General features: G+C 55.7%; 9 non-coding genes and 2 pseudogenes across 9 annotated transcripts; all 11 read left to right on the top strand.

Annotated features, from left to right (window-relative positions):
• The first annotated feature begins 276 nt into the window (after window positions 1-276).
• Window positions 277-467, top strand: LOC133106229 (U2 spliceosomal RNA). The gene has a single exon (XR_009704398.1). It is a non-coding gene; the product is annotated as a U2 spliceosomal RNA (small nuclear RNA).
• A 372-nt stretch (window positions 468-839) lies between these two features.
• LOC133106026 (U5 spliceosomal RNA) lies at window positions 840-956 on the top strand. The gene has a single exon (XR_009704206.1). It is a non-coding gene; the product is annotated as a U5 spliceosomal RNA (small nuclear RNA).
• A 432-nt stretch (window positions 957-1,388) lies between these two features.
• Window positions 1,389-1,579, top strand: LOC133106228 (U2 spliceosomal RNA). The gene has a single exon (XR_009704397.1). It is a non-coding gene; the product is annotated as a U2 spliceosomal RNA (small nuclear RNA).
• A 372-nt stretch (window positions 1,580-1,951) lies between these two features.
• On the top strand, window positions 1,952-2,068 carry LOC133106025 (U5 spliceosomal RNA). The gene has a single exon (XR_009704205.1). It is a non-coding gene; the product is annotated as a U5 spliceosomal RNA (small nuclear RNA).
• Window positions 2,069-2,500: 432 nt separating this feature from the next.
• LOC133106227 (U2 spliceosomal RNA) lies at window positions 2,501-2,691 on the top strand. Its single transcript, XR_009704396.1, has one exon. It is a non-coding gene; the product is annotated as a U2 spliceosomal RNA (small nuclear RNA).
• Window positions 2,692-3,063: 372 nt separating this feature from the next.
• Window positions 3,064-3,180, top strand: LOC133106023 (U5 spliceosomal RNA). Its single transcript, XR_009704203.1, has one exon. It is a non-coding gene; the product is annotated as a U5 spliceosomal RNA (small nuclear RNA).
• A 432-nt stretch (window positions 3,181-3,612) lies between these two features.
• Window positions 3,613-3,803, top strand: LOC133106295 (U2 spliceosomal RNA). The gene has a single exon (XR_009704462.1). It is a non-coding gene; the product is annotated as a U2 spliceosomal RNA (small nuclear RNA).
• Window positions 3,804-4,175: 372 nt separating this feature from the next.
• LOC133106022 (U5 spliceosomal RNA) lies at window positions 4,176-4,292 on the top strand. The gene has a single exon (XR_009704202.1). It is a non-coding gene; the product is annotated as a U5 spliceosomal RNA (small nuclear RNA).
• A 5,406-nt stretch (window positions 4,293-9,698) lies between these two features.
• LOC133106374 (U2 spliceosomal RNA) lies at window positions 9,699-9,868 on the top strand (annotated as a pseudogene).
• A 372-nt stretch (window positions 9,869-10,240) lies between these two features.
• LOC133106021 (U5 spliceosomal RNA) lies at window positions 10,241-10,357 on the top strand. The gene has a single exon (XR_009704201.1). It is a non-coding gene; the product is annotated as a U5 spliceosomal RNA (small nuclear RNA).
• Window positions 10,358-10,789: 432 nt separating this feature from the next.
• LOC133106575 (U2 spliceosomal RNA) lies at window positions 10,790-10,924 on the top strand (annotated as a pseudogene).
• Window positions 10,925-14,536: the final 3,612 nt, after the last annotated feature.

Raw genomic sequence — 14,536 nt, 5'->3', positions numbered from 1 at the left:
TTCGGTAAGTGACTCGGTAGTAAGTACGTCACAGCGTACTCGGTATGTGTCGAGTGTTTTTGGCGGCTGTGCCTGCCAGTGGAGGACAGTGGATCTTGGTGGGAGGAGCCAGCTGAGTCCGGTCGTTACGGTAGCTCGCCGACCGGCCAGTCAGTGCGTGCGCAGGGTTCTTGGGAAGGCGGGGAGGGGGGCCGGCCCCTGGGCCAGGTGGCGTCTGCCCCGAGCGCGGTCCGGGGCCACCGGGAGGGCGCCGTCGGCAGGGGCCCGTTTGCGGTTATCGCTTCTCGGCCTTTTGGCTAAGATCAAGTGTAGTATCTGTTCTTATCAGTTTAATATCTGATACGTCCCCTATCAGGGGACTATATATTAAACGGATTTTTGGCACAGGGAGTCGGAGAAGGAGCTTGCTCCGTCCGCTTCAAGCATCGACCCGTTATTGCAGTGCGTTCGGGAACGGTGCGCCTCTCCAAGTTTTGTGCAAAAAAAGGTTGTGTTTTGTTGTCCTTTACTAGGTGGGTGGGTTGCCCTGTTCTTCCCCCTGTTTGTTTGTTTGTTTGTTTGTTTGTTTGTTTGTTTTTTTTTGTATGTATGTAAATTGTGTTGTAAATAGGGTGAATATGTGCCCTTGTTGTAAGTGTGCTTGCCTCTGTTTTTTAGCAAAATGATGTAGTTTTCTGTGCGGGACGTAACTGTTTGTTGTCATTGCGCTGTCTCGCTTTTCCCACCTTCCCTCTCGGATTGTCTGTCTGTCCGGCCGGCTGGCGGCAGTGGCAACCCCGGGTCAGTGGGAGTGGCTGGGAAGGGGGCCGGAGGCGCCTGGTGCGCTGAAAGGTCACATTTCGCTCGGGTTTCTCTTCAGCACGCACAAATCTTTCGCCTTTTACTAAAGATTTCCGTGGAGAGGAACGCACCTGAGTTTGTGCTATTTTTGGATGCTCCGTCCACAGGGCGGGGCAACTTCGAACGGTTTAAGGACAGACGGCAATGTGCGACAGGTATGCGGGTTGCTTGCGAGTCGCCGACTTGCTCGTTTCTGGCTTATCGCCTGCTTGCCGCGTGCGATCGATGCCCCGCTCGCTAAATAGCTTTGGTCGCTGCCTAGAGAGCAGCTATTCGGTAAGTGACTCGGTAGTAAGTACGTCACAGCGTACTCGGTATGTGTCGAGTGTTTTTGGCGGCTGTGCCTGCCAGTGGAGGACAGTGGATCTTGGTGGGAGGAGCCAGCTGAGTCCGGTCGTTACGGTAGCTCGCCGACCGGCCAGTCAGTGCGTGCGCAGGGTTCTTGGGAAGGCGGGGAGGGGGGCCGGCCCCTGGGCCAGGTGGCGTCTGCCCCGAGCGCGGTCCGGGGCCACCGGGAGGGCGCCGTCGGCAGGGGCCCGTTTGCGGTTATCGCTTCTCGGCCTTTTGGCTAAGATCAAGTGTAGTATCTGTTCTTATCAGTTTAATATCTGATACGTCCCCTATCAGGGGACTATATATTAAACGGATTTTTGGCACAGGGAGTCGGAGAAGGAGCTTGCTCCGTCCGCTTCAAGCATCGACCCGTTATTGCAGTGCGTTCGGGAACGGTGCGCCTCTCCAAGTTTTGTGCAAAAAAAGGTTGTGTTTTGTTGTCCTTTACTAGGTGGGTGGGTTGCCCTGTTCTTCCCCCTGTTTGTTTGTTTGTTTGTTTGTTTGTTTGTTTGTTTTTTTTTGTATGTATGTAAATTGTGTTGTAAATAGGGTGAATATGTGCCCTTGTTGTAAGTGTGCTTGCCTCTGTTTTTTAGCAAAATGATGTAGTTTTCTGTGCGGGACGTAACTGTTTGTTGTCATTGCGCTGTCTCGCTTTTCCCACCTTCCCTCTCGGATTGTCTGTCTGTCCGGCCGGCTGGCGGCAGTGGCAACCCCGGGTCAGTGGGAGTGGCTGGGAAGGGGGCCGGAGGCGCCTGGTGCGCTGAAAGGTCACATTTCGCTCGGGTTTCTCTTCAGCACGCACAAATCTTTCGCCTTTTACTAAAGATTTCCGTGGAGAGGAACGCACCTGAGTTTGTGCTATTTTTGGATGCTCCGTCCACAGGGCGGGGCAACTTCGAACGGTTTAAGGACAGACGGCAATGTGCGACAGGTATGCGGGTTGCTTGCGAGTCGCCGACTTGCTCGTTTCTGGCTTATCGCCTGCTTGCCGCGTGCGATCGATGCCCCGCTCGCTAAATAGCTTTGGTCGCTGCCTAGAGAGCAGCTATTCGGTAAGTGACTCGGTAGTAAGTACGTCACAGCGTACTCGGTATGTGTCGAGTGTTTTTGGCGGCTGTGCCTGCCAGTGGAGGACAGTGGATCTTGGTGGGAGGAGCCAGCTGAGTCCGGTCGTTACGGTAGCTCGCCGACCGGCCAGTCAGTGCGTGCGCAGGGTTCTTGGGAAGGCGGGGAGGGGGGCCGGCCCCTGGGCCAGGTGGCGTCTGCCCCGAGCGCGGTCCGGGGCCACCGGGAGGGCGCCGTCGGCAGGGGCCCGTTTGCGGTTATCGCTTCTCGGCCTTTTGGCTAAGATCAAGTGTAGTATCTGTTCTTATCAGTTTAATATCTGATACGTCCCCTATCAGGGGACTATATATTAAACGGATTTTTGGCACAGGGAGTCGGAGAAGGAGCTTGCTCCGTCCGCTTCAAGCATCGACCCGTTATTGCAGTGCGTTCGGGAACGGTGCGCCTCTCCAAGTTTTGTGCAAAAAAAGGTTGTGTTTTGTTGTCCTTTACTAGGTGGGTGGGTTGCCCTGTTCTTCCCCCTGTTTGTTTGTTTGTTTGTTTGTTTGTTTGTTTGTTTTTTTTTGTATGTATGTAAATTGTGTTGTAAATAGGGTGAATATGTGCCCTTGTTGTAAGTGTGCTTGCCTCTGTTTTTTAGCAAAATGATGTAGTTTTCTGTGCGGGACGTAACTGTTTGTTGTCATTGCGCTGTCTCGCTTTTCCCACCTTCCCTCTCGGATTGTCTGTCTGTCCGGCCGGCTGGCGGCAGTGGCAACCCCGGGTCAGTGGGAGTGGCTGGGAAGGGGGCCGGAGGCGCCTGGTGCGCTGAAAGGTCACATTTCGCTCGGGTTTCTCTTCAGCACGCACAAATCTTTCGCCTTTTACTAAAGATTTCCGTGGAGAGGAACGCACCTGAGTTTGTGCTATTTTTGGATGCTCCGTCCACAGGGCGGGGCAACTTCGAACGGTTTAAGGACAGACGGCAATGTGCGACAGGTATGCGGGTTGCTTGCGAGTCGCCGACTTGCTCGTTTCTGGCTTATCGCCTGCTTGCCGCGTGCGATCGATGCCCCGCTCGCTAAATAGCTTTGGTCGCTGCCTAGAGAGCAGCTATTCGGTAAGTGACTCGGTAGTAAGTACGTCACAGCGTACTCGGTATGTGTCGAGTGTTTTTGGCGGCTGTGCCTGCCAGTGGAGGACAGTGGATCTTGGTGGGAGGAGCCAGCTGAGTCCGGTCGTTACGGTAGCTCGCCGACCGGCCAGTCAGTGCGTGCGCAGGGTTCTTGGGAAGGCGGGGAGGGGGGCCGGCCCCTGGGCCAGGTGGCGTCTGCCCCGAGCGCGGTCCGGGGCCACCGGGAGGGCGCCGTCGGCAGGGGCCCGTTTGCGGTTATCGCTTCTCGGCCTTTTGGCTAAGATCAAGTGTAATATCTGTTCTTATCAGTTTAATATCTGATACGTCCCCTATCAGGGGACTATATATTAAACGGATTTTTGGCACAGGGAGTCGGAGAAGGAGCTTGCTCCGTCCGCTTCAAGCATCGACCCGTTATTGCAGTGCGTTCGGGAACGGTGCGCCTCTCCAAGTTTTGTGCAAAAAAAGGTTGTGTTTTGTTGTCCTTTACTAGGTGGGTGGGTTGCCCTGTTCTTCCCCCTGTTTGTTTGTTTGTTTGTTTGTTTGTTTGTTTGTTTTTTTTTGTATGTATGTAAATTGTGTTGTAAATAGGGTGAATATGTGCCCTTGTTGTAAGTGTGCTTGCCTCTGTTTTTTAGCAAAATGATGTAGTTTTCTGTGCGGGACGTAACTGTTTGTTGTCATTGCGCTGTCTCGCTTTTCCCACCTTCCCTCTCGGATTGTCTGTCTGTCCGGCCGGCTGGCGGCAGTGGCAACCCCGGGTCAGTGGGAGTGGCTGGGAAGGGGGCCGGAGGCGCCTGGTGCGCTGAAAGGTCACATTTCGCTCGGGTTTCTCTTCAGCACGCACAAATCTTTCGCCTTTTACTAAAGATTTCCGTGGAGAGGAACGCACCTGAGTTTGTGCTATTTTTGGATGCTCCGTCCACAGGGCGGGGCAACTTCGAACGGTTTAAGGACAGACGGCAATGTGCGACAGGTATGCGGGTTGCTTGCGAGTCGCCGACTTGCTCGTTTCTGGCTTATCGCCTGCTTGCCGCGTGCGATCGATGCCCCGCTCGCTAAATAGCTTTGGTCGCTGCCTAGAGAGCAGCTATTCGGTAAGTGACTCGGTAGTAAGTACGTCACAGCGTACTCGGTATGTGTCGAGTGTTTTTGGCGGCTGTGCCTGCCAGTGGAGGACAGTGGATCTTGGTGGGAGGAGCCAGCTGAGTCCGGTCGTTACGGTAGCTCGCCGACCGGCCAGTCAGTGCGTGCGCAGGGTTCTTGGGAAGGCGGGGAGGGGGGCCGGCCCCTGGGCCAGGTGGCGTCTGCCCCGAGCGCGGTCCGGGGCCACCGGGAGGGCGCCGTCGGCAGGGGCCCGTTTGCGGTTATCGCTTCTCGGCCTTTTGGCTAAGATCAAGTGGATTGTGGTGGTGAGAAGCGACTAAACAGTAAGTATGTCTTCAAATAACTGGAGAGCAGTGAGAAATACGGCAAGGATGAAGTGGGCAGGAGTTCCTGGGGGCATGCCACAACGAGAAGAGTTCGTAAAGTCGTGCATTTTGGAGAAGTTTCTTTTGTCAGAGAAGGAAATCCTGGGGATCCAGCGTAATGGAAGGGAGGAATTTGTAGACGTCGCCTTCAGGGGGCCGGATCCTTTCAAGGCCTTCATGGAGCGGTGCAAGAGGGAAGACCTGGGGCCATGGAGAGTGGAGTCCATGGAGAGGAGGAACCACAGGGTAGTGATTATCAATCTTTTTGATATGAACGTGCCGGACGAGGCTGTCGGGAGGTACCTCGAGAGGTACGCCAGGGTGGTGGCCGGACCCAGATACCGGAGGGACGCCTACGGTTTCTGGAACGGCCAGAGGGTGTACGAGGTCCTGCTCCGGGAGAGCGACCATGGCTACGAGGGCTACCTCCATCCTCCAGCCCTCTGCATGGTCGAGGGAGTGAAGGGCCACATAATGTACTCCAGGCAGCCTCCTTTCTGTCGACGGTGCATGGAGGTGGGCCATGTCGACGCGGGGTGCCGGTCGGTGGTCTGCTATAACTGTAGACAGCAAGGGCACATGGCGGCGGAGTGCAAGGAGCCACGCACCTGCAACACCTGTGGCTCCAGAGACCACTTCATGAGGGCATGCCCTGAGCGCCGCCGCACCTACGCCGACGCAGCCAGGGAGAGGGCAACGTCTACACCAGGGCCAGCGGGGGCTGAGAGGCCTACGCCAGGTGCAGCAGAGCAGGAGAGGCCTACACCAGGCCCAGCAGGGGCAGGGAGGCCTACACAAGGGCCGGCAGAGGCTGAGGGGCCTATACCAGGCCCAGAGGAGGCAGAGAGGCCTACACCAGGCCCAAGGGAGGCGGAGAGGCCTACACCAGGCCCAGCGGAGGCGGAAGGGCCTACACCAGGCCCAATGGAGGCTGAGGGGCCTACACCGGGCCCAACGGGGCCTGGCACCGGGGAAGGCCCGATCCCAGACACCGATCGGGGTCCCGACAGCATGGAGGGGAGGGAGACGGCGGATGAAGGCAGTGAGGGCTCCGACATGGAGTTGTCCACAGAGGAGGAGGCCGTCATCAGGCTGAGGGGCGAAAAAAGGAAGGAGAGGCCGGAGATGGCTGGAGCTCCATCAGGGGGGAGGAGGGCTAAGGCCAAGGCCCCGACCAAAGCCATGGCTAGGCCCAAGGACTGGGCCGAAGAGGTGGAGAAGGAGATGGGGGACGCGGAGGCCCCGATACCGACGGAACCCGAGCGTATGATGGAGAAGATCTTCGGAAGGAGGTAGGCTGAGAGCCTGTATATCCGTTTTGATATAACTTCTCAAATGGAGAAAACTTTCATGTCTTTGAACACTAGAGGCATAAAAGACAGAGATAAGCGAGCGGCACTGTTTTTATCATTTAAAGACGTGTCGTTTGATGCGATGTTCCTGCAGGAGTGTCATTTGGGAGGAGGGAGGGATGTCGCCATGTTTTGCAAGGATTGGGATATGGGGCCTTCGGTCTGGTCAGTGGGCAATGTCCACGCCGATGGGTTGGGGATTCTGTTTAAGGGAAGGGGGATGGTGGTTGAGGAATTCCTGTCGATTGTTCCAGGGAAACTGTTGTGTGCTGATGTTTTGTGGGGAGGGGAGAAGTTTAGGCTCATAAATGTGCATGCCCCATGTAATATTTCTGAGCGTTTGTGTTTTTTCAAGATGTTGCCGGTTTTATTGGCGACAAATCGATGTATTGTTTTGGGGGGGGATTTTAATGTGTCGGTGGACGAGGGGATAGTGGGAGGGAGAAGGGATTTTTCAGTTCTGTATTTAAAAAAAGAGATTTTGGTTAAGTTTTCTTTGTTTGATTGTTTTAAAGAAGATGGCCGACAGGGGGAGGGATACACGTGGTCAAACTCCAGGGGCTGTAGGAGGAGGTTGGACTACTTTTTTGCCTCAAAAAAATGGAGGGTGGAAAGTTTTGCGGTGATTCCCAGCTGGTCCTCAGACCATAGTGTAGTAAAGTGTACTTTGGGGGGAGGGGAGGCTAGAAGACAAAGGAGATGGTCTTTTAATGCCAATCTCCTTAAAGATTTTGTTTTTTGTGAACAGTTCACGGAATTTTATTTGGGGTGGAGGGTTTTCAAAGCCCAGTTTTCCTGTGTGCTGGAGTGGTGGGAAATGGTGAAACAGAGGATAAAGGAGTTTTGCATAGCCTATGGCATAGCGAAAAGGAGGGAAGAGAGAGAGAAGGTGTGGGCACTGAAGGGAGAGCTGCAATACTGGGTGGGGGTGGCAAACAGGGGAGGGAGGGTGAACGCAGAAGAAGTAAAGGGGTTAAAAGAAGATATAAAATCGTATTACATCGAGAAGGCAAGGCGTTTTGCCTTCCTGGCAAGGGTGGAGCGGAGGGAGAAGGACGAGAAGGTAACGCCTTTCTTTTTTAAAACGGTGAGAGCGCGGCAAAAGGAGGGGTGGATAGAGGCGATAAGGACAGGCCAGGGGGAGGTAAGGAAGCAGGAGGAGAAGCTGGACGCCGCAGCGCTTTTCTACTCGGTGCTGTTTGGGAGGGAAGAGAGGGACACAGAGGAGGGGGACAGGCTGGTAGCGCAGCTCTGGAGGAAGGTAGGGAGGGGAAAACAGGAAGCTCTGGGGAGGAGGATAAGGATAGAAGAGGCAAGGGAGGCCTTGTTCTCTTTAAAAGCGGGGAAAACGCCAGGGAGAGATGGGATTACCAGGGAGGTATATACCCACTTCTGGGGGATAATGGCTGAGGACCTGGTGGAAGTTTTTAACCGGGCGGGAGAAGTGGGGAAGATGCCCTTATCGATGAGGGAGGGGGTAGTGCACCTGTTGCACAAGAAGGGGGAGAGGAAAGATCTGGGGAACTGGCGGCCAGTAACTCTCCTCTGCACCGATTACAAGGTGCTGGGGAAGGTGCTGGCCAACAGGGCCAAGGGGGTGTTAGGGGAAGTTCTGGGACCTGACCAAACTTGTGCTGTCCCAGGAAGGATGGGGTCCCAGAACTTGATTCTTTTAAGGGATCTTTTGAGCTGGGCGAGAAGCAGGAAAGTTGGGGTAGGGGTGATAGGCCTGGACCAGCAGAAGGCTTTCGACCGGGTCGACCACGCCTTCCTGGTGAAGGTTTTAGAGAGGATGGGGTTCGGGGAGGGTTTCATTACCTGGGTGAAGACCCTCTACAACGGGGCCTTCAGCCGGGTAAATGTAAATGGGGCCCTGAGTGCACAGGTGATGCAGGGTAGAGGGGTGAGGCAGGGGTGTCCTTTGTCCCCTTTGCTGTACGTGTGCGTGATAGAGCCCCTGGCAGAGCTGATGAGGCAGGACAGGGTATTCAGGGGCCTGCAGATCCCGGGCAGCGGGGGGGAGAGGGTAAAGGTGCTGCAATATGCCGATGACACCACGGTGGTGGTCTCATCGGAGAGGGACGTAGAGAGGGTCATGGGCCTGGTGGGCCAGTACTGTCGAGGGTCAGGGTCAAAAATCAATTTTACTAAGTCGACAGTGATGGTGACCGAGGGATGGAGAGGGAGAAGGGGGGAGGAGCATGGCCTGGTAGCGTGTGAGGAGGGGATAAAGGTGCTGGGGGTCCGTTTCAGCGGGGAGAGGGCGGACAGGCTGAACTGGCAGCAGTGCCTGGAGAAGGTGGAGAAGAGGTTAGGCGTGTGGAGGGAGAGGGCGCTGACACTTTCAGGTAAGATATTAATAGTGAAGGTGGACATTTTACCGAGGATTATTTATTTAGGGAGGGTTTTTCCGATCCCGGCGGTGTATAAGATCAGGCTAAACCGGTTGATTTTTAATTTTTTATGGGGAGGGAGGCTAGAGCCTGTAAAAAGGGAGATTTTATTTTTGCCGGTGGAAAAGGGCGGGAGAGACCTAGTAGACGTGGGCCTGAAGGTAGAGGTCTTGTTCACGAAGAGTATCTACGACGCCTTGGTGGGAGATGAGGGCCACAAGTGCCGGCACCTCATGAGGATGTGGGTGGGGACGGCCATGAGGGAGCTGGTGGGGTGGGACAACAGCGGGCCGAGGGCGGAAGACATCCCGTGGTGCTACACGAGGGCAGCTCTCTTTTTAAGGTCTAATAGAGAGATTATCGCGGCACAGGGGCTGGGGGATCATCGGGCCCTCTACAAAGAGATCCTGGGCAGGAGGACAAGGGCGGTAGAGAGGGAGGTGGAAAGGAGCGGAGGGCAATGGAGGTGGTTGTCGGCCAAGTGGCTCCCAAACCGGGCGAGAGACCTGAACTGGATGGGCGGTCTGGGAAGGCTACCGGTGAGGGAGAGGATGCACAGGGCCGGCACGGCCAGGAGCCCTTTGTGCCCCAGGGGCTGTGGGAGGGAGGAGACAGGAGGGCATGCCCTGTGGGAATGCCCCTTTGCAAGGGTCTTTTGGGGGAAGGCAAATAAGGGGGTGTTTCTCCCGGTCTGGGCCACAGCGGTGGACAAGGCTGGGGTCATGAATGCAGCTGGGATGGAGAGTCGGAAGGCTGAGGAGAGGGAGGTGTTTGGCCTCCTAGTGAGCTGGGGGAAGCTGGCCCTGTGGGACAGCAGGAATCAGAAGGTCAGGAACCCCAAAAGTAGCATGACGGGGGTGCAGTGCTACAGGGGGTGGGAAAGGAGAGTAATGGTGGAGATAGGGGTGTGTGCCCAGGTAGAAGGGGAAAAAAGGGGCGAAAAGAAATGGGAAAAGGTGAAGGTCGCCTTGAGCCTATAAAAGGCAAATGTGTAAATAGTGTATATAAAAGTGTAAATAGTGGATGTATATGTGTTGTCTGTAGAAAAGATGTTGGGTCTGTACAGTGTGTGTGTTATGTGTATGTAATGTGAATATGATGTAAAAGTATATTTGTGTAAATAAAAATTTCTTATACAAAAAATCTGTTCTTATCAGTTTAATATCTGATACGTCCCCTATCAGGGGACTATATATTAAACGGATTTTTGGCACAGGGAGTCGGAGAAGGAGCTTGCTCCGTCCGCTTCAAGCATCGACCCGTTATTGCAGTGCGTTCGGGAACGGTGCGCCTCTCCAAGTTTTGTGCAAAAAAAGGTTGTGTTTTGTTGTCCTTTACTAGGTGGGTGGGTTGCCCTGTTCTTCCCCCTGTTTGTTTGTTTGTTTGTTTGTTTGTTTGTTTGTTTTTTTTTGTATGTATGTAAATTGTGTTGTAAATAGGGTGAATATGTGCCCTTGTTGTAAGTGTGCTTGCCTCTGTTTTTTAGCAAAATGATGTAGTTTTCTGTGCGGGACGTAACTGTTTGTTGTCATTGCGCTGTCTCGCTTTTCCCACCTTCCCTCTCGGATTGTCTGTCTGTCCGGCCGGCTGGCGGCAGTGGCAACCCCGGGTCAGTGGGAGTGGCTGGGAAGGGGGCCGGAGGCGCCTGGTGCGCTGAAAGGTCACATTTCGCTCGGGTTTCTCTTCAGCACGCACAAATCTTTCGCCTTTTACTAAAGATTTCCGTGGAGAGGAACGCACCTGAGTTTGTGCTATTTTTGGATGCTCCGTCCACAGGGCGGGGCAACTTCGAACGGTTTAAGGACAGACGGCAATGTGCGACAGGTATGCGGGTTGCTTGCGAGTCGCCGACTTGCTCGTTTCTGGCTTATCGCCTGCTTGCCGCGTGCGATCGATGCCCCGCTCGCTAAATAGCTTTGGTCGCTGCCTAGAGAGCAGCTATTCGGTAAGTGACTCGGTAGTAAGTACGTCACAGCGTACTCGGTATGTGTCGAGTGTTTTTGGCGGCTGTGCCTGCCAGTGGAGGACAGTGGATCTTGGTGGGAGGAGCCAGCTGAGTCCGGTCGTTACGGTAGCTCGCCGACCGGCCAGTCAGTGCGTGCGCAGGGTTCTTGGGAAGGCGGGGAGGGGGGCCGGCCCCTGGGCCAGGTGGCGTCTGCCCCGAGCGCGGTCCGGGGCCACCGGGAGGGCGCCGTCGGCAGGGGCCCGTTTGCGGTTATCGCTTCTCGGCCTTTTGGCTAAGATCAAGTGTAGTATCTGTTCTTATCAAACGGAGACAACTTTCGCGATTCAGTGATTGTGCGTGTGGGACCATGGATGCTCCAGGACCGGAGATGGCAGGAGGAACCCTACGGAGGAGGAATACAATTCGGCTGCAGGTTGCAATGGAGGAGAGACGGAAGGTGGATCTGCAGTTCGTTGTAGTAAGGCTTTTTAAAGATTTTTTCAATGTGGGAGTGGAGCGCATGTATTGTGTGCAGGACTACCCGAGTAGGGGGTTGTTTGATGTGACGCTGGACAGTGAGGGCCTGTGTCTTGAAGTTTTTGAGGCCTACAAGGAGAGGAAGGAGGCTGAAGTACTAAAGGGGATTAGCATGGAGCCCCTTTTTTCAAGTGACGTGAAGCTGGTTACCCTGCTTACTTATAACCCGTTTGTGACGGCGAGGGAGGTGGAGGTGTTTTTGGGAAGATATTGCACCGTGTTGAGGCCGGAGGTGAGGATGCGGAATCGGTTTGGGGTGTGGAACGGGAAGAGGCAGGTCCTGGTGAGGCTCAGGCCAGAAGAGAAAGCGGTGGGCGGTGTGAGGCATCTGCCTGCAGTATTTTCCATCGGGCCGGATAAAGGTTTTCTAACCTATTCCGGCCTACCTACATACTGCAGGAGGTGCCTCAAGTATGGACACATGGCAAAAGACTGCAGTTTCTTCGTGTGTTTGGCATGTGGGGAGGAAGGCCATGCGGCACGCGAGTGCCCGGCAGGAAGGAAGTGCCATCTGTGCGGGAGTGGGGAACACCTGATCCGGGACTGCCCGGCCCGGAGGCGCTCCTACGCCGAGGCAGCAGGAGGACAGCCGGCTCCCCCTGGTGGTGGGGAGGAGGAAGCGCAGGGGGAGGGGCAGCAGAGCCAGGCAGAGGAGCGGGGACGTGAGCAGGGCAGTGCTGCTTCGGCCGATGCAGCGCCTCCTGGAGGAGAGGAGGAGGAGACGCAGGCACCTGGAAGCGAGCCAGCTGGGGAACAACAGTCGGCGGAGGCGGCGCAGGGCTCAGGGGCAGCTCCTGCAGCAGAGGTGGTGGAGGAGTCGGAGTTAGAGGCCTCAGCTTCGTCGGTGCCTTCATCTGGGGAGGTGCCCCCCACCCCGCACCCTCAGGGCAGGAGGGGAGAGGCGAAGGCAGGCAGGGCAGTGCCAGCCTCTGGTGGAGCAGAGGTGGGGCGGAAGGCAGAGGCAGCAGAAGAGGCGCCCCCAGAGGGAGCTTCTGCGGCGGTGCGCGCGGGGGCAGCTGGCGGTGAGGAAGGAGGCCTGGAGGGGGGGGTGAAGCGTAGCCGCACCCCCACTTGGGCGGAGGCGACGGAGGAGCTGGCAGTAGCGAGCACCAGCGGGGAGAGCGGGTCTCCAGGGCTGGGGGAAAAGAAAAAGAAGAAGAAGAAGAAGGTCAGGCTGGGCGTGGCCAGGGGGGACTTTCACTCGGACTCTGAGGACTCCCTAGGCAGGTCGAGCGGTGAGAGCCGGGTGAGGGACATGGCTTCCCCACTGTCCGAGTGTGGGTATGACGGGGGGATGGTTCAACTGAGGCCCCCGAATGAGGTACCCTTTTTGGAGTATGAGGAGGAAGGGGGAGGGAGGTTTGGGGGGTTCAGCCTGTGATGGTGGGGTTTTAGTTTCTGTTTTGTTTGTGTCATGGCACAATATCTCAGAATAATGACGTGTAATGTGAGGGGGTTGTTAAGTGGGGAAAAGAGGAGGGGAGTTTTTCATTTTTTGTCTGCGCAGAGTTTTACGTTTTGTTTTTTGCAGGAGGTGCATCTGAGGTCCAGTGAGGACTCTCGGAAATTTACTTTGGAATGGAAGAAGGGGTTTTCTTTTTGGAGTGTGGGTGGGGCCCATTCCTCGGGGGTGGGAATTTTGGTTAGAGGGAGGGAAATAAAAATTGTGAATGTGTTCTCGTGGGTGCAGGGGCGGGTTCTTGTGGTGGATGGGGATTGGAGGGGCATAAAGTTGAGGATGGTAAGCGTTTATGCGCCAGCCATGATACAAAGGAGAAAGGAGTTTTTTGTATCTTTGGAGCAGGTATGTGCCACAAGTAGGTTTGTAGTGATGGGGGGGGACTTTAATGTCTCCCTTGAATCACCTGATTGGTCGGTGGCACACCTGAAAGGTGTGTTAGGGAGGTTCTCCCTGAAAGATGGGTTTAGGGAGGTGTGGCCAAAGGACCCAGGGCTTACCTGGGGGAACAGCAGGGGGGCCAAGTCCCGTCTCGATTTTGTTTTTGTTCCGGGGGGGCAGAGGGTGAAGGCGGCCGAGGTGATCCCCCTTTATTTTTCGGACCACAGTGGGGTGGTGGTGACAGTGGGGTGGGATGCGCCAGCCTTTGGGAGAGGGTGCTGGCGCATGAATACTCAGGTTTTAGAGGAGGAGGCCTTTTGCGTGCGCTTCAGGGAAGCGTACGCAGGGTGGGCAAAGCTGAAGCCTTTTTTTAGCTCGGCGGTGGAATGGTGGGAGGTGACGAAGGCCCGAATCAAGGCTTTTGTCATCACGTACTGCCGGGGGAAAAAAAGGAGGGAGCAGAGGTACTCCCTTAGGCTGCAGAGAGAGCTGGAGGGGCTCTACGTGAGATGGAACAACGGGGGGGAGTTTGACGAGGGGAGGTGGGAGGCCTTAAAGGCAGAGCTTAAGAGCATGCATGAGGACAAGGCACGCTCCCTGGCTTTTAGGAGCCAAGGAGAGAAATACGAGGAGGATGAGACCTGCTCCTCGTATTTCTTCCAGAGGGTGAGGGCGATGAGGGCAAAGAGGGTGATGGAAGGGCTGAGGGGGGAGGACGGGAGGGTGCATAGAGGAACGCAGGAGATGCTAAAGGTGGCCTCCTGCTACTACTCGCTCCTCTTCGGGGAAAGGGAGGTGGACAGGAGTGCCTCCGAGCGTTTTCTGGGCTTGGTGGAGGAGAGGGTGCCGGAGGGAGTGAGGGCAGTACTGGAGATGCCTTTCAGCTCGGAGGAGCTGAAAAAGGCACTCTCCGGGATGAAGGGAGGGAAGGTCCCGGGGAAGGATGGGCTTCCCAAGGAATTTTATTTTAAATTCTGGGAGCTGGTGGGCCGGGATTTTTTAGAGGTCGTTCGGGAGATCCACGAGAGGGGGGAGCTCGCCCCTTCGATGAAGGAGGGAGTGGTGGCCTTACTATATAAGAAGGGCGATGAGCTTGATTTGAACAACTGGCGCCCGATAACACTTCTGGGCGTCGACTATAAGCTCATCGCCCGGGCACTGGCGGGCCGGCTGAGTTTGGCCATGCCATTCCTGGTGGGGGAGGACCAGACCTGTGGGGTGGAGGGCAGGTCCGTAACATGGAACCTCCAGCTCACGAGGGACGTTTTTTGTTGGGTGGAGGAGAGGAACCTACCGTTGATTTTTGTTTCTCTGGACATGGAGAAGGCATTTGACAGGGTCAGCCATGGGTTTTTGTTTGGGGTTTTGGCGTGCTTGGGCTTTGGGGTGGGGTTTTTGAGGTGGCTGCAGCTCCTGTATAAAGGGGTAGGGAGTAGGGTAGGGGTCAACGGGTTTTTGGGGGAGATGGTGGGGCAGAAGGGGGGGGTAAGGCAGGGTTGCCCTTTGTCACCGCTCCTCTTCGTGCTTTACATAGAGCCGATGGCCGAGGCAGTGCGGAGGGACGGAGGGATAAGAGGGGTCCCAATGCCAGGAGCAGGGGGGCAGAGCGTGAAGGCAGGGCTGTACGCAGACGATGTCTGTC

The sequence above is a fragment of the Conger conger genome, chromosome 12 (assembly GCF_963514075.1).
Source record: "Conger conger chromosome 12, fConCon1.1, whole genome shotgun sequence".
Classification (NCBI taxonomy): domain Eukaryota; kingdom Metazoa; phylum Chordata; class Actinopteri; order Anguilliformes; family Congridae; genus Conger; species Conger conger.
The sequence above is the reverse complement of the archived record's forward strand: the minus strand, read 5'-3'. Positions and strand labels throughout refer to the sequence as shown.